Below are 22,489 nucleotides of genomic sequence, written 5' to 3'. Positions count from 1 at the left end.
ACGAGAACAAAATAGCTTTGTTTGGAGAACCATAAGCGCTATGTTTGGAGAGGGGTCGACAAGGCCTTTAGTGAACAGAATACCATCCTCACTGTGAAGCATGGTGGTGGCTCACTGATGTTTTGGGGGTATGTGAGCTCTAAAGGCACAGGAATCTTGTGAAAATGTATGGCAAGATGAATGCAGCATGTTATCAGAAAATACTGGCTGACAATTTGCATTCTTCTGCAAAAAAAGCTACACATGGAACACTTTTGGACTTTCCAGCACAACAATGGCCCTAAGCATAAGGCCAAGTTGACCCTCCAGTGGTTACAGAAGAAAAAGGTGAACGTTCTAGAGTGGCCATCACAGTCTCCTGACCTTAATATCATCGAGCCACTGTTGGGAGATCTCAAACGTGCGGTTCATGCAAGATGACCAAAGACTTTGCATGACCTGGAGGCATTTTGCCAAGACGAATGGGCAGCCATACCACCTGTAAGAATTCGGGGCCTCATAGCAAGCAAGCAAGCACAACTCATACATAGAAACAATTCAATGTACTTTACAGTGAAAATAAAAATACAAAATGCAATGGAATTAAAACAGTCAGATTGTTACAATTCTCTAGCTCAGCTGTCTCCAAGGGGACTGCAACACCCCGGTATCTCAATCCTCGCATTCGTGATAAAGACATAGGAAGCTATAAAAGCTGTAAGACTAAACAGTGTGTTTAAGTAAATTTAAGAGCTCAGTCATAGGTGTGTGAAAAGAAGTGTTTTTAACCTGGATTTAAAATTTGATAAGTTTGGTGCACATCTAAGATCTTTTGATTGTTTATTCAACTTGTGTGCAGCATAACTGCTAAACGCAGCTTCTCCATGTTTATTTTGGACTCTAGGCTCTACTAGCTGATGTGTTCATGGATCTAAGAGCCCTGTTTGGTTTATATTCTTCAAACATATCAGAAATGTATTTGGGTCCTAAACCATTCAGAGATTTATAAACTAAAAGGACACCATTAAAATCTATTTTGTAACTCACTGAAAGCCAATGCAAAGATTTTAGAACCGGAGGGATGTGCTCTGGTTCTCTTGGTCCTGGTTAACATTCTAGCAGCTGCATTCCGAATGAGCTGCAGCCGTTTTACAGTCTTTTTGGGGAGTCCAGTTAAGAGGCCATTACAGTAGTCAACACTACTAGAGATAAAAGCATGGATGAGCTTCTCTTGGTCTTTTTGGGACACCAAGCCTTTGATTCTGGCTACATTTTTTAGATGATAGAATGCTGTTTTGGTGACCGATTTGATATAACTGTTAAATGTGAGGTCTGAGTCTCTCAGAACACCAAGATTACGCACTTGATCCCTGGTTTTAAGGGCCCGAGAATCCAGCTCTTTACTAATACTTGTTCTTTTATTTTTATTGCCAACATTTGTTGCCTACAGTTGAATGTGAATCCCATAGGAAATAAAAGACATGTGTTTTGCCTGCTCACTCATGTTCTCTTTACAAATGGTACATATATTACCAATTCTCCAAGAGTAAGCAAACTTTTGAGCACAACTGTATGTTAAAACTGTGATCTTTTTTTGATAAATGGTTCTTTTCTTACAGTTTCTACTGACACAAAATATTAAATAATACACCATCATTAATCACATAAAATAATTAAATGCATTTGAGTTAAAACTGTTGACGGAGGACATGTAGGCTTAATCTGAGTAATGGCTGGCAACAACAGCTGCAAGCTGTTCAGTTATCAGTTTCAAATTTGCTAATGGCTAGCTAATATACCGTTGGAAAGGGCACACATCCAAATCTCTTTTTTATGTGTTGTTCAACTATTTGCAAGATAGATGACCAACACTAAACTGGTAGAATATAAATTGTTAATAGTTGTGGAGGATTGAGAAAGAAATACCCCCCAAAAAACTATTGCACATCACAATTGTACAGTTTTACAGTACTAATCTAAAGTTCAGTCCCATCCTCTCCTTTTTATCAATGTATTATTGTATTACAGCTTACAGTAGGTATCAGTTAATGGTCGATTTTAAATGAATAATTTTTACCCTCATATCTAAGTCAATATAACACACTGCTAATTAAAATGTGCTCGATTAGATGTACACAACACCAACCAGGATCTGTTTGGTAGTTCTCTGCAAAGCATTCACCATATTTTAGACAGGGTCCTTAGGGCCACTTATCAATGTTATGCACATACGACAAATTTTGATTAAAACAGGATTAAAACAGCTGGTCTTATTGGGTCTGCCCCATGGAGATGTTTGCCCGAGAGCAACAAATGACACAGCGAAAACTGTCAGGTCCCCTCCAGAAAAGAAATGCTGGCTAAAAAACATTATAGTAATATAAAAACAATACACAGTAAATCAGGTGTCAAATGCCATAAATCAGGGTTAAGGCCTAAGCGGGTGTGAACTACGCTGAATGGGCGTAAACAAAGACAAGCTCTCTGAAAGTGTGAATCTTTCAAGTCTCTTTTCTCAGAACAAAGTAGAGCGGATTATCAACTTTTAAAGTAGCTTACCTTCCCCATAACTTTATCAAACAGTATTGTATTACATACCATTACAAAGCACTGAATCTGGACCTTTATAAAATAAATAATCCACAAATACGATAGGACCCCATTCAGGAATTCTGTCACACATATCCACTCTGTAATACCACAAGTCTCATATATTTGTATTACGTGATTCATTTATACTGTTATTTTTTCAAAATAAACTAACCAGCCATGGAGTGATTAGAGTCATTGTTTTCATTATATGTAGGCTGTATAGCTATTAGCTAGTCATCTACAGTAATCTTGTATAAGAGTACACTTAAGTTGCATTAATAAACGTTCTGTTGTCCACGATATTTCAGAAAAATGCAATGGCTGAGGTAAAGGTTGCATTCCCGCTGTTTAAATAGCATAATGATTAAAGACAGTCTGCCACATAGAAAACCACAGTTTGAAAACAGCCAGGGACAAACAACATGATATCATTTCTAATCATGGGCTGGTTGAACAAGGCTTGCCTGGTTCTTTTTCTGGTTCATGAATAAGGCTATTTCCCCTAAAACTTCAATGGTCGGTCCACTAGAAACGTATGGAAAATATTGAAAAAAATGTATATTATATATGAATACAGTGGGGAGAACAAGTATTTGTTCACTGCCGATTTTGCAGGTTTTCCTACTTACAAAGCATGCAGAGGTCTGTAATTTTTATCATAGGTACACTTCAACTGTGAGAGACGGAATCTAAAACCATCCATCCATCCATCTTCTTCCGCTTATCCGGGGCCAGGTTGCGGGGGCAGCAGTCTAAGCAGGGATGCCCAGACTTCCCTCTCCCCAGACACTTCCTCTAGCTCTTCCGGGGGGACACCGAGGCGTTCCCAGGCCAGCCGGGAGACATAGTCCCTCCAGCGTGTCCTAGGTCTTCCCCGGGGTCTCTTCCCGGTGGGACGGGACCGGAACACCTTCCCAGGAAGGCGTTCCGGAGGCATCCGAAAAAGATGCCCAAGCCACCTCAGCTGACCCCTCTCGATGTGGAGGAGCAGCGGCTCTACTCTGAGCTCCTCCCGGGTGACCGAGCTTCTCACCCTATCTCTAAGGGATCGCCCGGCCACCCTGCGGAGAAAGCTCATTTTGTCCGCCTGTATCCGGGATCTTGTCCTTTCGGTCATGACCCAAAGCTCATGACCATAGGTGAGAGTAGGAACGTAGATTGACTGGTAAATCGAGAGCTTCGCCTTGCGGCTCAACTCTTTCTTCACCACGACAGACCGATACATCGACTGCATTACTGCAGAAGCTGCACCGATCCGTCTGTCAATCTCCCGTTCCATCCTTCCCTCACTCGTGAACAAGACCCCTAGATACTTAAACTCCTCCACTTGAGGCAGGCACTCTCCACCAACCTGAAGTGGGCAAGCCACCCTTTTCCGACTGAGGACCATGGCCTCGGATTTGGAGGTACTGATTTTTATCCCCACCGCTTCACACTCGGCTGCAAACCGTCCCAGTGCATGCTGAAGGTCCTGGTTAGAAGGGGCCAACACGACAACATCATCTGCAAAGAGCAGAGACGAAATTGTGTGGTCCCCAAACCTGACACCCTCCGGCCCCTGGCAGCGCCTAGAAATTCTGTCCATAAAAATTACGAACAGAACCGGCTACAAAGGGCAGCCCTGCCGGAGTCCAACATGCACTGGGAACAAGTCTGACTTACTGCCGGCAATGCGGACCAAGCTCCTGCTTCGGTTGTACAGGGACCTGACAGCCCTTAGCAAAGGACCCAGGACCCCATATTCCCCAAGCACCCTCCACAAGATGCCGCGAGGGACACAGTCGAATGCTTTCTCCAAATCCACAAAACACATGTGGATTGGTTGGGCAAACTCCCATGAACCCTCCAACACCCCGTAGAGGGTATAGAGCTGGTCCAGTGTTCCACGGCCCGGATGAAAACCACACTGTTCCTCCTGAATCTGAGGTTCTACTATCGGCCGTATTCTCCTCTCCAGAACCCTGGCATAGACTTTCCCGGGGAGGCTGAGAAGTGTGATCCCCCTATAGTTGGAACACACCCTCCGGTCCCCCTTCTTAAAAAGAGGGACCACCACCCCGGTCTGCCATCCCAGAGGCACTGTCCCCGACCGCCACGCGATGTTGCACAGGCGTGTCAACCAAGACAGCCCCACAACATCCAGAGACTTGAGGTACTCAGGGCGGATCTCATCCACCCCCGGTGCCTTGCCACCGAGGAGTTTCTTGGCCACCTCTGTGACTTCAGCCCGGGTGATGGACGAGTCCACCTCTGAGCCCTCATCCTCTGCTTCCTCAATGGAAGACATGTCAGCGGGATTGAGGAGATCCTCGAAGTACTCCTTCCACCGCCCGACGACATCCTCAGTTGAGGTCAACAGCTGCCCACCTCTACTGTAAACAGCGTTGGTAGGGCACTGTTTCCCTCTCCTGAGGCGCCGGATGGTTTGCCAGAATCTCTTCGAGGCCAGCCGATAGTCCTTCTCCATGGCCTCACCGAACTCCTCCCAGGCCCGAGTTTTTGCCTCCACAACCACCCGGGCTGCAGCCCGCTTGGCCTGTCGGTACCCGTCAGCTGCCTCAGGAGTCCCACAAGCCAACCAGGCCTGATAGGACTCCTTCTTCAGCTTGACGGCATCCCTTACTTCCGGTGTCCACCACCGGGTTCGGGGATTGCCGCCTCGACAGGCACCGGAGACCTTACAGCCACAGCTCCGAGCGGCCGCTTCAACAATGGCGGTGGAGAACATGGTCCACTCGGACTCAATATCTCCAACCTCCCTCGGGATCCAGTCGAAACTCTGCCGGAGGTGGGAGTTAAAGATCTCTCTGACAGGAGACTCGGCCAGACGTTCCCAGCAGACCCTTACAGTACGCTTGGGCCTGCCGAGTCTGTCCAGCTTCCTCCCCCGCCATCGGATCCAACTCACCACCAGGTGGTGATCAGTTGACAGCTCCGCCCCTCTCTTCACCCGAGTGTCCAAGACATACGGCCGCAGGTCAGATGAGACGACAACAAAGTCGATCATCGACCTGCGGCCTAGGGTGTCCTGGTGCCACGTGCACTGATGGACACCCTTATGCTTGAACATGGTGTTCGTTATGGACTTTCTGTGACTAGCACAGAAGTCCAATAATTGAACACCACTCGGGTTCAGATCCGGGGGGCCGTTCCTCCCAATCACGCCCCTCCAGGTGTCACTGTCGTTGCCCACGTGGGCGTTGAAGTCCCCCAGTAGAACAATAGAGTCCCCAGTCGGAGCACTTTCCAGCACCCCTCCCAGAGACTCCAAGAAGGTCGGGTACTCTGCACTGCCGTTCGGCCCGTAGGCACAAACAACAGTGAGAGACCTATCCCCGACCCGTAGGCGCAGGGAAACGACCCTCTCGTTCACCAGTGTAAACTCCAACACATGGCGGCAGAGCTGGGGAGCTATGAGCAAACCCACACCAGCCCACCGCCTCTCACCATGGGCAACTCCAGAGTGGTGAAGAGTCCATCCTCTCTCAAGGAGTGTGGTTCCAGAGCCCAAGCCGTGTGTAGAGGTGATCCCGATTACCTCTAATCGGAACCTCTCAACCTCACGCACCAACTCAGGCTCCTTCCCCGCCAGCGAGGTGACATTCCACGTCCCTAGAGCCAGTTTCCGTGTCCAGAGATCGGGTTGTCTAGGCCCCTGCCTTCGACCGCCGCCTGATCCTCTTCGCACCTGCCTTCGGCCCCACGTCGCCCGTTCGGGCTGAGCCCGGCCGGGCCCCATGGGGGAAGGCCCGGCCACCAGGCGCTCGCATACGAGCCCCAACCCCGGGCCTGGCTCCAGGGTGGGGCCCCGGCTGCGCCATACCGGGCGACGTCACGGTACTCAAAATGTTTTTCTTCATTAAGGGGGTTTTGAACCGCTCTTAGTCTGACCCGTCGCCTAAGACCTTTTTGCCTTGGGAGACCCTACCAGGGGCATATAGCCCCAGACAACATAGCTCCTAGGGTCACTCGGGTACTCAAACCCCTCCACCACGTTAAGGTGGCAGTTCTAAAACAAAATCCAGAAAATCACATTGTCTGATTTTTAAATAATAAATTAGCATTTTATTGCAAGACATAAGTATTTGATCACCTACCAACCAGTAAGAATTACGGCTCTCAAAGACCTGTTTTTCTTTAAGAAGCCCTCCTGTTCTCCACTCATTACCTGTATAAAAGACACCTGTCCACACACTCAATCAAACAGACTCCAAACTCTCTACAATGGCCAAGACCAGAGAGCTGTGTATGGGCTACAGGGCTACAGGATAATAGGCAAGCAGCTGGGTGAGAAGGCAACAACAGTTGGCGCAAATATTAGAAAATGGAAGAAGTTCAAAATGACCGTCATGGGGCTCCATGCAAGATCTCACCTTGTGGGGCATCAATGATCATGAGGAAGGTGAGGGATCAGCCCAGAACTACACGGCAGGACCTGGTCAATGACCTGAATAGAGCTGGGACCACAGTCTCAAAGAAAACCATTAGTAACACACTACGCCGTCATGGATTAAAATCCTGCAGCGCACACAAGGTCCCCCTGCTCAAGCCAGCGCATATATCCAGGCCTGTCTGAAGTTTGCCAATGACCATCTGGATGATCCAGAGGAGGAATGGGAGAAGGTCATGTGGTCTGATGAGACAAAAATAGAGCTTTTTGTTCTAAACTCCACTTGCCGTGTTTGGAGGAAGAAGAAGGATGAGGACAACCCTAAGAACACCATCCCAACCGGGAAGCATGGAGGTGGAAACATCATTCTTTGGGGATGCTTTTCTGCAAAAGGGACAGGACGACTGCACCGTATTGAGGAGAGGATGGATGGGGCCATGTATCCCGAGATCTTGGCCAACAACCTCCTTCCCTCAGTAAGAGCATTGAAGATGGGTCATGGATGGGTCTTCCAGCATGACAACAACCCGAAACACACCGCCAGGGCACCTAAGGAGTGGCTCTGTAAGAAAAATCTCAAGATCCTGGAGTGGCCTAGCCAGTCTCCAGACCTGAACCCAATAGAAAATCTTTGGAGGGAGCTGAAAGTCTGTTTTACCCAGCGACAGCCCCGAAACCTGAAGGATCTGGAGATGGTCTGTATGGAGGAGTGTGTGCAAACCAGGTCAAGAACTACAGGAAATGTATAATTTCTGTAATTGCAAACAAAGGTTTTGTGTACCAAATATTAAGTTCTGCTTTTCTGATGTATCAAATACTTATTTCATGCAATAAAATGCGAATTAATTACTTAAATCATACAATGTGATTTTCTGGTTTTTTGTTTTAGATTCTGTCACTCACAGTTAAAGAGTACCTATGATAAAAATGACAGACTTCTACATGCTTTGTAAGTGGGAAAACCCTGCAAGTTGTTCTCCCCACTGTATTATCTAATGATAACAAACCATTTTTTATTTCTTTGATGCAAATAATATCTGTCATACAACTTTAAAATAAGATATTACCCACAAAAAGTGCATTTCCTAAATTAAAAGATTACAGAGATTGACCTCAAAACACAATCCATATATTATCTGCCACTGGAATATATCAAGACTTGTTGATATCTGTAATACTGTAGAAAACTACAGGATGAAGATTTTGGGGTGGGAGGAGAGCAAAACACTTCCTTTTTCCAGGTGGTATTATTGGCCATAGAAGATCATTGCCACATTCCAGTTTGGAAACTATGGCTGGGGTCAAAAATAAATGTCTGATAACATTGGTTTGCCATCAATAATTTGACTAAATTCCTGGCCAGTACGATCAAGGGCCCTGAAGACAGATTTTCAGCCACCCGCTTGACTGTCATGCAGTCCAGGGGCTGTTTGCTATTGGCATGTCTGGTCAGAGACTGTTTGCGAAAGTTGTTAGTGCCTTTGTAAAAAAGACCCACATTTGTCCACTCTGGCTGGGAACTTACGACAGATGACACAGTCCATTTGAGTTCCATCGAAGTTGAAACAGGTAAATGCACTAAGCACTAATGTTCGCTTTCATTTGAGCTCGTAGTCATCCTTTGCTGCCTTCTTCACTTGAGTGACTCACGCAAGTTTTCAAATGTTTTATTGAAAAACAATAACCGGACAGCCAAGTGTCCCATCACTGCTCAACTCTTGACTGGCCAACAGTGTGCACCAAGAGCTGCAAGGTAGTTATATGTGCATGTTAGATTACGAAATAATTGGAGGATGTCGAGGTTATAACGCAATTACAATATCGTTCAATCTAAAAATAAATGTTATGGTCCGATCGGGACAGTGACTTGTTGTTTTATTAGTCCTGACTTTACTTTTTACTGGGCCGGAGCCATTAGGCCATCATTATTATCAAGCCTTGTTAGGGTTTCAGCAGAATAATGGGGTTTCACTATACATTTTCAATGTTTGCAAGCTCACCGCGTCCATTCTATGTGACCTAGAGTCTGAGAAATTGGTAGGTAGGTCTACCTCCTACCAATTTTCATCCATAAAGTCATGATGGATTTTGCGTCGTTTTGGATTTTTGGAAAAACTCAAATGGCACCTAATGACTGATCTTCACATACCTTCATATTTGGCATCTATGGAGGAAGGACATCAAAATTTAAACAAGCCAGGCAAGTATATCAAAAAACATGACCACTATTGAGTCTTCAACGTTTGCAAGTTCATGGCGCTCAACCCATTTGAAATAAAATCTTGAAAAGAGATAGGTCCAAATCCCCCCAAGGAACATATTTAGGGGGCCAAGCAACGAAGTTGCTGGAACCCTCTTATGTTTGTACGTTTTATTATATAGGGACCAAGTACTGTAGGTACGGGTACCCTATTGTTTTTGTTGGTTTTATTGTTATTATTATTATTATTAGGGGACCAAGTACCACACATTCTTCAGCTTAACAAGCTAAACCTTTTCCCATTCAAAGTCAATGGTATTAGGAATTCAACCAGGGTGACATATCATTTTGGCCACTGCGAGTGCATGTTACGTTAGAGGAAGAGGATTTTGGCTGTCACTCAGTTGTATGGCTAACGCAGGGTGGCTAACACAAGATGGCAAATATATGCACTACTCCCTCCTCACTATCACACACACATTGTATTCTCTCTTCACACACAATCCACACTCTCCTCCCCCCACTCTTCACCAAGACACATGCTTTGCTCCACACACATATTCCTACCCTACCCTCTACTCCCTCCTTCCAAATACTCTTTCTCCTGTCTCTCTTTACACACACTCATATCTCCACATAAAATGACACACATTCTCCTGTCACTCAACATACAGACATTCCTATTTTCATCCAAGAAACCCGACTCCTCCCCCACAAGCACAATGTCCCATATTTCTACACATAACACATACACACATTCTCCACACGCATAAGCGTAGCTGGCCAAGAAGAGCGAATGTCTCTTACTGAGTAAGTGAGGGAGTGCTAGGCTATCCCTTGTTAAAAAGCGTAGAGGTTAGAGACACAGACTGCCATGCAGCCAACCGCTGTTTCAGCCTCACTGCAGACAAAACAAATTACATATTAGGATTTGTGTAGAATAGACAAAAAGTTTGCTGGCTGCAACCTTCAGTAGCTGTGTTATAGTATGCCTAAAACAAAACTGTTTACGGTTATATTGAAAATGTTTTTGGTGGATTTTCAAAATATGCGTCTGTATATGCTATTTGAGGTATTGTAGATCACAAACCATTCAGACTATTTGGATTGCCAGCAGGCCCTGTGATGTAGTGGGAACATCCCATTCCTTCAATATTGTGACCCCAGTTCAATTCCCTTCTCAGACATTCCAAATTCTGTATCTCATAAATGTTTATCCATTAGGTGCTTTTCAGCCTTCACACAACAATACATATTTATAATACCATGATTTTCATATATTTGAGAGAATAATTGTATTACTTGACACTATTATACTGTTATTGTTTTCCAAAGAAAGGAACCAGCCATGGAGTGATTTTAGTCATTGATTTTGTTTTAAGTAGGCTGTATAGCTATTAGCTTGCCATCTATAGTAATCTTTGTACAACAGTACATTTTAGTTCCGTTAACAAACGTTTTGTTGGCCACTTTATATCAGCAAAATTGTAATGGCTGGGGTAAGAATTCGATTTGGAGAGGGTAGAGAGCTGTAGGGACAACCTGTGGTGTAGTTGGGACATCCCTGCTCTTCAATATTCTGACCCAGGTTGGATTCCCCTCTGAGATGTTCAGTATTTCAGAAATGTATATCCACTTTTCAGCCTTCACACAACAATATATATCCCCACTGTAATACCATGATTCTCAAATATTTAGGAGAATAATTGTTTTACGTGACCCTTATATACTGTTTTCCAAAGAGACAAATCAGCCATGGAATGATTGGAGTCATTGTTTTCATTATAAGTAGGCTGTATAGCTATTATCTATACAGTCTTTGTGCAAGACTACTCTTTAGTTCTGTTAATAAATGTTCTGTTGTCCACGTTATTTCAGCAAAAATGTAATGGCTGAGGTAAAAGCTGTATTCTGCTGTTTAAATAGCGTATTGATTAAAAGCCAGTCTGCCACATAGAAAACCAGAGATTGAAACCTGCCAGCAACAATAATATTCATCCCTCCTAATTGGTTGAACTAGGATTGCCTGGTTCCTTTTCTGGTTTCAAGGTCTTTTTGTTTTGTTTTGATTTCCTCTTCGAATTGACATCCTGACTACTAGCGGCATTGGGCATTTTTAAATAGCAAAACATTTCTTCTAGTGTGAGAATGCATTGAGATGCTTCCTGTCCCTTGCTTGGCCCCCGGAAACGCTGCTTGCAGCTTTAATTCCCATTGGGACACTTTAACTCAGCCATAATGTTTTTTTTGCAATTCTGAATTTGTGAAAAAAGTGTGATTATACATTATCAGGGAAGTGAGTTTAGTTTATATATATGTCTGATGTTTCCATTTGGCCACAAGGGGATACTGGTAAAAAAAACAACAACATACAAGCCATTTTGTATGCAGCTGTGGACATGAGTAGGATATGTGTCCTATTGAAAGAAATGTGCAATCTAGCTTGTAGTAGCTTAATGCTGAAACCTGCTAAATGCTGCTTTCAGCTTTAATAATATAATTAGACAAATGACTACTTTAGCTTCCATTCAAAACACAGGAGTCTACTTTGAAGTCTTTTTTTAATACTCTCTCCCTCTTTCTTCCTCTCTTCCAATTTTCACTGTATTTATTAATGTTGTTGCTTGTTTTTTACAGTATTCTAGTATTTTGCATATCAAGACCAACTTACAAAAAAGATATTAGCCCTCTTCCAAAACTGACAAGATTTGCAGTTGAAGGAATGTGATACATTACCACTACTCGAATGCACAAAACAATATATTTATTTAGTTTATTAATAAAATAAAAAAATTAACAATGCTATCAGTTTGGCGGCATTACGTGTGTTCCTACTTCATGCATGTTGCCACTATTATTGACAAGGAACCGCACCAGTGAGGTCAGTATTTCCTGCTTGAATGGCACAAGGAACCATGCAAAATGAGGGAAATACAAGTGATATAACCTTGGGAAATGACCTGGGAAATGCATCCTGTTGAATTACTAATCTGTTCCAAAGACTCTTCAACAACCCCACACCCACTTTTCTCTGGCAAAAAAGATAAGACAACTAAAAGCTCCAGTCCAGTGTTAGTGCTTGAAATACATGCAGTATCACCCTGGACCAGAGCTGCTACACCGACAAAAATCAGATGACGTTAAAATGTTATTACTGCTGTTACAGCACACATTTTCCATACTAAATGGGATCCTGTAAATGGACAAAAATTAACAATTTTGCACAAACTCCAGAACAAATGCAGGTTTTGTTTTGCAAAAACAAAGGATGTTTTTCAGTTTTGTAAAATACAAACATTTTAGCATCATTCATAATTCAAACAAGAATAATGTCTTACTTCAGGTTAGTCAGAAGAGGTTATCCAAGTGTGCCATACAGTTTTGCATCCTTGGGCAGTACACTCCATCTGATTTAATTTGGTTCTCTTTGTTTTTATCCCGATGTGTAAATGGCTCATGTACTGAAAGTGTATATGATCACATTAAAATACAACTGGGATCCTTTAGCAGCAAAAACAATGAAAGCACACATCAATAAAAAAGGGCAATTTAGAAATGATGGAAAGAAGTCTGCATAGGCTACATATATAATTTACAGCATATTTATAATGGTTAAGCTTAACCATAATAATATTTATAATGGTTTAATTGGTATAGCCTTTAAAAATATATATCTGAATAAAATCTTTAAAACGCATGCTCACCAGGACAACACATGGCATTCATATTTTTAAGGTGGAATTAGCCCCAATCAAGGTTTAGGAAAACATTAAATCAACACAACAGTCTTGGCTGTTTAGGGATTGTATTAAAATACTTGGAGGAGGGAGGGGGATCATGGAAACCAATGCATATCAAATATTCTAGGGATGAGAACTGGGAATGAGTAAAACTATTACTGGCAGCTACGCATGGTACGCGCCCACTCCCCAAGGGTCTTTGTAATTTCCGGTAGTTCTGTTTAGGCTTAGATAGCACAGAATATGTTATCAGCTATTTGACTTGAGCTATGCCAAACATTTCCCAGTCCAAACCTTATGCTCTGTTTTTTCCTTTTTTAAACTTTAAAATGTTTATCCACTTTCAATTCTGTGATGTCCTACTCGCAATTACGGCCTTGTTATGTTGGAATTTCACATCAAGTACCGGTGATTCTGAGATTGCCGTGTGCCAAGCCATTCTGCTTCTCATCACACTGCTTGCCATTCCCAAACAACAAGCATGATTGAATTTGCAGGTGCCACATGTAGACACTAGACCACATCCACTCATCCAACACTAAGATAATTATTCACCTCCCGCAACTGGACCCCTGGACAAAGTTGGAGTGCTGTTACCAGGAATTCAACACCTAGCCACAATTGCCATACAAGGCAGTGACTAATACCATGGCCCCACTCAGAGCTTGTTCTCTCTTTCTTGATCGACAGTGGATATAAAAAGTCTATACACCCCTGTTAAAATGCCAGGTTCATGTGATGTAAAAGAATGAGACAAAGATAAATCATGTCAGAACTTTTTCCACCTTTAATGTGACCTATAACGTGAACAATTCATTGAAAAACAAACTGAACTCTTTGAGGGGGAAAAATAAAAAACAATAACCTGGTTGCATGAGTGCACACCCTTAAATTAATACTTTGTTGAAGCACCTTTTGATTTTATTACAGTACTCAGTCTTTTTGGGTAGGAGTCTACTAGCATGCATTCTTCTTTGCAAAAGCGCTCCAAATCTGTCAGATTGTGAGGACATCTCCTGTACACAGACCTCTTCAGATCATCCACAGATGTTCAATTGGATTCAGGTCTGAGCTCTGGCTGGGCCATTCCAAAATGTTAATCTTCTTCTGTTGAAGACATGCTTTTGTGGATTTGGATGTGTGTTTTGGGTCATTGTCGTGCTAAAAGGTGAACTTACTCTTTATCTTCAGCCTTCTAACGGACGCCTAAAGGTTTTGTGCCAAAATTTGGAACTTTTCATAATATCCTCCACCCTGACTAAGGCCCGGGTTCCAGCTGAAGAAAAACAGCCCCAAAGCATTATGCTGCCACCACCATGCTTCACTGTGGGTGTGGCGTTCGTTGGGTGATTCCCTGTATTTGCGCCAAACATACCTTTTGGAATTATGGCCAAAAGGTTCAACCTTGGTTTCATCAGACCATAACACATTTTACCACGTGCTTTGGGGTACTTGATGTTTGTTTTTGCAAACTTCAGGCGGGCTTGGATGTTTTTCTTTGTAAGAAACGGCTTCCGTCTTGCCACCCTACCCCATATCCCATTCATATGAAGAATACGGGAGATTGTTGTCACATGTAGCACACAGCCAGTACTTACCAGAAATTCCTGCAGTTCCTTTAATGTTGCTGTAGGCCTCTTGGAAGCCTCCCTGACCAGTTTTCTTCTTTTCATCAATTTTGGAGAGATGTCCAGTTCTTGGTAATGTCTCTGTCGTGCCATATTTTCTCCACTTGATGATGACTGTCTTCACTGTTTTCCATGGTATATCTAATGCTTTGAAAATTATTATGTACCCTTCTCCTGACTGATATCTTTCAAAAATGAGATCCCTCTGATGCTTTGGAAGCTCTCTGCAAACCGTGGTTTTTGCTCTGAGATGCAACTAAGTAAATGTCCGGAACAGCTGAACTTTAAAAGTGGAAAAAGTTCTGTCATGATTTATCTTTTTCTCATTCTTTTACATCACAAAAACCTGGCATTTTCACAGGGGTGTGTAGTCTTTTTATATCCACTGTACTTAGCATTGTTTCCTGAAAAGTATAATTGAATAGATAAAACGATTGTACTGAATAACCCAATGAAAATTACTATGAAACACAGTAATAAGATATTGCTACCACCCATCTTAAAAAATGCAATCAGTTTGAATGGCATGGTATTATCAACACTGTGGAGGTTACAAGACAAATGGCTAAGTCTCTTGGCATTCGAAAAACTTCTGTTCCAAAAATAAGAGCGTAAGACCGAAAGACACAGCTGTGGAAACATGTTTGCAATGGATGAAATGTTTGACTGTCCTACTGACAGTCAGGAGGCAGAACTTTTCCCTAAGATGGTTGACCGTTCCCAAAACAAGGTCCATACCAACATCCAACCACACACACTTGCACACTAATACAAGGCCATGTGGCCCTCACTTGTCAACCCTGTGGTGGCAGCTGCTTCCCAGCATTCCACACCCTGTTCCCTCATTCCTCTCCTAATGATCATTGCATGCCCTGACAGAAAACAGGATGCCACCCTGCTATAACATCATATTGTCCTTTTTGATAACCAGCCCTAAAAACACTAGTTTTTATGATATGCAGATCTGTTTTTAATATTTGATTGAAGCAACCTTTTAGAAAGAACTGATAAAACTAAGATGGATACCAGCAGTTCGAAGTAAAAAGGGCCAGTTTTTAAAATGGCCAATTGCATGCAGAAAATATTCGGTGCAATATGTAGTTTTCTCCTTGGTGGTAATTTTGACTGGATGAGTAGATTGTATAAAAACATGTTAAGGGGGAATGGAGTACAAAGGTGAGAGAAGTTCCATTTAAGTCAGAATCCTGAAATAAATTAATATTAATAACATGCATTGCTTGACAATATGCCATTATATTGTAATCTCCTAATTTGAGATATGCACATTCAATATGGGGACCAACTGATATCAAAGCATGCCTATGTGCCAGTCCAAAATGTACAAAAGGCCCATATACACTACCGTTGAAAAGTTTGGGGTCACACACTTCCTTGTTTTTGTAAATTTCTAGTCAATTAAAATAACTTCAATTTGATCAGAAATACGGTGTAGACATTGTTAATGTTGTAAATGACTATTGTAGCTGGAAATGGCTGACTTTTTATGAAATATCTACATAGGCATACAGAGGCCCATTATCAGCAACCATCACTCCTGTGTTCCAATGGGACATTGTGTTTGCTAATCCAAGTGTATCATTTTAAAAGGCAAACTGATCATTAGAAAACCCTTTTGCAATTATGTTGGCCCAACTGAAAACTGTTGATTAAAGAAGCAATATAACTGGCTTTCTTTAGACTAGTATCTGGAGCATCAGCAATTGTGGGTTTGATTACAGGCTCAAAATGGTCTGTAGATCTTCTAAAACTTCTGAAACTCGTATGTCTAGTTCTGAGAAATGAAGGCCATTCCATATGAGAAATTCTCAAGAAACTGAAGATCTCATACAATGCTTTTTACTACTCCCTTCCCAGAACAGTACAAACTGTCTCTAACCAGAATAGGAAGAGTGGGAGACCCCGGTGCACAACTGTGCAAGAGGACAATCACATTAGTGTCAAGTGTGAGAAACAGATGCCTCACGAGTCCTCAACTGGCAGCTTCATTTAATATTACCCGCCAATAAAAATAAATAATTTAGATGGCCAAAAGAACACAGACACCGAACAGAGGAAGATTGAAAAAGTGTTATGGACAGATTAATCTAAGTTTGAGGTGATCATATCACAAAGAAGAACATTCATGAGACACAGACCAAATTAGTACATGCTGGAGGAGTGCTTGACACCATCTGTCAAGCCTGGTGGAGGCAGTCTGTATGGACCTTTGGTGGCGGTAATGTGGGGGATTTGTACAGGGTAAAAGGGATATTGAAGATGAAAGGCTATCACTCCATTTTGTGATACAATGCCATACCCAGTGGATGGCACTTAATTGGAGCCAATTTCCTTCTACAACAGGACCATGACCCAAAGCACAGCTCCAAACTATGCAAGAACTATTTAAGGAAGAAACAGTCAGCTGGTATTCTGTTCATATTGGAGTGGCCAGTGGGAGGTATTTCAGGAAGATGGAGAGAAATCAGATTAACTCAACAAATTGGGAACTAGAATGACAAAGGTCTGCGCGGATGTAATTGCTGCAAAAGGAGGATTCTTTGAGGAAGGTTTGAAGGATACAATTATTATTTCAATTAAAAATAATTATTTATAACCTTATCAGTGACCATATTTTCTATTCATTTTGCTCTATTTCCTGTTCAAATTCATTTAATGTATGCTTCCATGGAAAACAAGGAAATGTCTATGTGACCCCACTCTTTTGAACAGTAGTGTATATGTGGGCTGCATGTGTACAAGGCTAAGTTTATTATGAAATTAATATGTTGGTCATGAAAATGCTACAAAGAATCTGTGTATGTGTATACAAATGAAATAAGACAGACGGATAGGTGCGTGTGTGTGTGTGTGTTCATCTTCCCTCTGTTGTTCTCACTCCAAGTGGACCCCACCCTTTGAGGCAAGGCAGACTTGACTAGGGACGGCTGACATTAGGGGCTCAGTTATAGACCAATGCAATATTTACTCAGTGGCTCTTTTTTCTACAGTAAGATTTAGAATTGCTCATTTAGAATTTCCATTTGCACTGACTACTTGCCCTCATTGCACATCTTTATATTCCACTTGTAACATACACTAAACCTAGTACTTGAACATTTCCTGCCTTCTTCTTGTATTTGCACTTCTGGTTAGATGCTAACTGCATTTCGTTGTACTGTACTCGCACTGTTCAATAACAATAAAGTTGAATCTAATCTAATCCAAAAACTCACAGACTGGTCTGGTGCACTGTATGAAACCACAACCACAAGGGCAACAACAAATGGACCATCAAGGCGGATATTTCATGTTAAACCAAATTTAAAAAATGCATTAGCGCTAAGCTGTTATTAAGAAACTGGATGGTTTGAAACCTTAAAGTTTATTGGCTAAAGCTTGACTGTTAATCTGTTTATTAAAGCAAAATACAACTACAGGGTTCCTTTAGAGCACCAGTATATCAAAGCTAAGGGATGTATCTGAGCACTCTGTTAAGTCATGCTGAAAAACATCCCATATGTATAACATCGAATGTCTTACCACATTATTGTTTACAAAAAAAGGATATTGATTCACTAACACACTGGAAGAGCCAGTGTAAATTAAATCCAACCTAATCGTTGTTGAATATCATTACACATTCAACTTAAACCATTAATGTTTTGACAAATTAAAATCTTGAATAAATAATAAATTAGTGGGGGGACATAAATGGAGACTCTACAATACAGGTGAACTGCATTATACAATTAAGCAATTAAAATTCTATCATACTCTGTTGCATTTACAGAAATGCGCTGTTGGGCATTTTCATAATGCTATGGTGGGCCTTTTTCTGGCATGGTTTGGGTCCACTTGCAGGGAAGTTGCTGAGACTTGTAGAATCTATGCCATGATTCACTGAAGCAGTTCTGGCGGCTAGTGGTAGCCAAACAGATTACTGACAATATGTTGGTTTTTACTTTATTTGTTACTCACCTGTACAAAAACCAATTGAACATCAGAACAATTACAAAGATGTAAATTCTGGGAAATCCAGGATTATGTACGCTAAAATAAAAAGGTTCCTGGAGGGTCTTTTGGTGGTTCTTCAAAATTAAACTATGGGGCAATCCCTAAAAGGTCTCTTTAGAACCATGATAAATAGTTCTTCATAGAACCCCTTCTTAATTGTTCCTCAAATAACCTTTTGAAGAACCCTTAGGGGTTAATGTCACTGATCCTGAGACCCTTTTCTTTATTGAGTGTAGAATATAGACAGGCCTACCAGGTAACATAAACACTGTGGGCCCATGCTACAAATAAGTTTGGAAAGTATAGGAACTGATTGCTAAGATTCATTGTTATATTCAGTGGATTGGTTTCTGGAAAAATAGAAACCCTCACTCTACTGCTGTATATAGCCAAGCATTTCATTTACCATTCTCACTATCACTCAATTATTTTCGTCCATCGGTAACTCGACCAGCGCCTGCATGCACAAATAATTTGCACTGACTTCACATACGTTTTGAATTTGAGGTCCAAATGAATCAGATCGAATAAACAGGTCCTGGATCAGCACTAGTTATCTTACACGTTTTGTGCAAGCTTCCCCGGGCCGCATTATTGCTGCAGCTCAGTTGCCATTAGCTTACTGCTTTTATTCTGGAAAGTCATCTGCATTACACTGAAGGCCGCAGTTGCATCAACCGCAAAGATTAGGGTCTTTCAATTCAAAACTATGTGGAAGACACAATAACGACAATTGTATGAGAATGATGTGTTGTTAATCATTAGCTCATCATCAAGGGTTTGGGTGACGCGTGTTATGTTTTGTGGGAGACAGCGACCATTGCGTAGGATGGTACTTCGGTTATCAAATTATCGCATCATGGAAATGTGATAGGAGACAAATTTAACATTACAGTGGCCATCTTAACAGCACAACAATATATGCCAATTAACAATAAAATAGTTATGTTGCAGAGCGATTGGTAAATAAATTAATCGAAATCATCCATCACAAACAATAACGCAGCATTATGCATAACCACACTGAGTACAACCTAAATCCCACATAATAAAAATGTCATAATAAGGATGTCTTCGGTAGAGTAGCGTCAACTACAAAATAAACAAACGCGCCAAATCATAGTCCTCTAGCATCACCACTTCGTGCAGCGACACAGATCCGCACGACCACGCCTGTTTGCATCCTTTCTACATTTCATCCATTTCATTTCTACAATAGGCTACCTACCGGCCGTTATTTCATCCACAATGGATTTGACAGAAATATGGGTTAATTGATATCAGACACAAATGCAAATATAATCCAAATTGCTATAAAATGTATCTGTAAATAGAGTCATTTCTGATATAAGCATTATAAAATGTCTAATTTAATAGTATATAGGCCACAAATAATGCAAATAAAACAGAGAGAGCAATAACATTTTTAAATCGAATGCATTTCTCTCCCTGATTCATGTTTGATTTATATAATGTTTCCATCATCTCAGAGTAAGTTAAGGTAACCAATTTACTTCCGCGGAATGCCTCGGCCCTGATTACACAACTACTGGGAATGTGATGAGATGAACTCATCTCTTCGAAATAGTAAATATATTAGACTTACCAATCAAATATCCTAATACAGATGGAAGTTCGCCGCCTGGAGAGTGCGCAATGGGCAAACAAGAGTCTGGGCAACAAGAGCAGGGAGTGACTGAGAAAATCCGCACTGCCGCCCTCAAGACCACCAAAAATCGTACTACTGCACTGAGTATCGAAGGGGCGGGGTTTGAAAAGAGAGAGGTAAACCTATCGCCGATGACTAGGATAAAACAAACCAAAATAAGTCCTATTTTGTATGGATGATTACATGAAACAAAACTAAAATGTTGCATAGAGTAAGCTACATTGACATGTCTTGTCCTTTAATTTAAAAAGGTTCCTTCTGCACCTTTTGCAACTGTTGACCCAGATAGACCGAAATATCAAGAGGTTAAAGATCGCAGTACAAACATGTTTTCTACGTGTTTTTCATATTTCAAAAAACTATCAAAGTGTCTTTCCTTTTGATATTTCAGTCATTTCTTAAAGATGAAGACTATGCCATGGTTTTAACGTGCCCTTATCTTGTTCATGCATAGTGCATGCTTATCAATAATGCATTTCAGCCTTAAAAGAGGTCATTGGATCTATAGAGGGACCTCTGATCTGTTATTAGGTTATTATGTATTCATAGAAAAATTTCATCTGGCTATTGACTTCTAATGGCATGCATGATCGTTACTGTACGGTGTCCTTGAGCAAGTCACTTCAATCCAAAATCCTATCCACTCAAATGTCTGGGGGCATTGAGAAAAGAAGCAGAACTTTCTCTTCTAGACAAATAGGCAATATTGTAGAAATTGTGGTATTTTATTCTTTACAGAAAGCTTGCATGTTATTAGATGAAATCTCATCTCATACCCATAATTGAATAAGAATGTGGTAGAAAATTACTATGGATAACACACGCATCACATACAACAGTTACAACAGATTCTTAGTCATCAGTGCCATTAATTGTTAGCTGCTTAACCTGTTATGTAAGGGGACTTGAACATCATCCTGTTGACTGTTCCCTGCCTCTTGCGACCCTAATCCAATTTATTGGAAACTGAGGACATCCCCACAACCTTTCCATGGTTTGTAAACTCCTCCCAAATTATCACAGCATTGTGGAAGTTATGAAATAGCTGAGTTATGGGCAATATGGAGAGTCTAGAAACCCCAGAATGCCTCTTGTTTTGACTGGAAACAGGAATAAAGCAGAGGAGATTGGAGTGAGATCACGTCTTTCCTCCCTCCTCCAACCCATGCTGCTGGTGAACATGACCCCTCTGCATTCAAGAATGTGCTCTCCCCACCTGGAACCGTCCACTCAGCCTTACTCCACGCGAAAGCTTTGTATCTCTTTAAGAAAGGCGGAAAAGATTGGGTGGAAAAAGTCTGTAAGGAGATTGAAAGGGAGGGCGGAATATGGCTGTGGCTGGAGCTGAGTAAATTGCATGATTCTAAGTTGAATATCTTAGAATGCAAAAGCAACCATGCCTTTCAGGAATTACGTTTATATACAACTAATTTGATAATTTCACATTATCCCAAAGTACCACATCCTTTGGTAACTCATCATGAACATGACCTCTCTCATCTGCGTTTTGAGATCCCTGTATAGGGTGTCTCATTGTCATATATAGGGTGTCTCATTGTCATGTATAGGGTGTCTCATTGTCATATATAGGGTGTCTCATTGTCATATATAGGGTGTCTCATTGTCATATATAGGGTGTCTCATTGTCATATATAGGGTGTCTCATTGTCAACAACGTCAACAGCCTTGTCCTTTATTTCCACAGAGCACAGAATATACTCAGTGATGTGCTTCGGGTCCCTGCTACTGTGAAAACAGCAAAACCGACTGTTTTGAGTACAAGCTAGGACCCAATATCTCTATTCCTGTGTTGATTAGAAATAGAAGGAATCAAGTGCATGCAACTTATAAAGTAAACCTGTCTAATCTGTTAACTGTAACACGTCCACCTACTAGTCCAGGAACGCCATTACATCTATTAAGCTGGCTTTACTTAATATCAGATCTCTCGCCAACAAATCTTTCTTGGTAAATTACATTATATCCTACAACCTAGATTTTATGTTTCTCACTGAAATGTGGCTAACAGAAGATTACAGGTGCCACTGTTCGTAACAAGAAAGGACCAGAAAAATGTGGTTATATGAATACTTGTTGAAATGCCCTATTCAAAGATACATTCCAGTGCAAAGAAAATACACTTGGTCATTCTTTTTTTTTTTTTTTACCTCAGTTTTACACTGAAGGGTACCCCCAAAATTCGGTTTTTCACCATTTACAGACCTCCACGATATTCTGCTAATTTTATTGATGATTTTGCTATATCATGTCATATCA

At 41.6% G+C, this 22,489-nt stretch overlaps 1 protein-coding gene across 1 annotated transcript in view; it reads right to left on the bottom strand.

The window, feature by feature from the left end:
- Positions 1–20,270, bottom strand: part of LOC105006131 (spectrin beta chain, non-erythrocytic 1) — a 133,356-nt gene extending 113,086 nt beyond the window's left edge. The window contains exon 1 of the mRNA XM_010864484.5: positions 20,150–20,270. The gene's annotated coding sequence lies outside the window, so the exon portion shown is untranslated. The remainder of the gene's footprint in view (positions 1–20,149) is intronic.
- Between the last annotated feature and the right edge of the window lie 2,219 nt (positions 20,271–22,489).

This window comes from Esox lucius, chromosome 9 (genome assembly GCF_011004845.1).
Source record: "Esox lucius isolate fEsoLuc1 chromosome 9, fEsoLuc1.pri, whole genome shotgun sequence".
Classification (NCBI taxonomy): domain Eukaryota; kingdom Metazoa; phylum Chordata; class Actinopteri; order Esociformes; family Esocidae; genus Esox; species Esox lucius.
The sequence above is the reverse complement of the archived record's forward strand: the minus strand, read 5'-3'. Positions and strand labels throughout refer to the sequence as shown.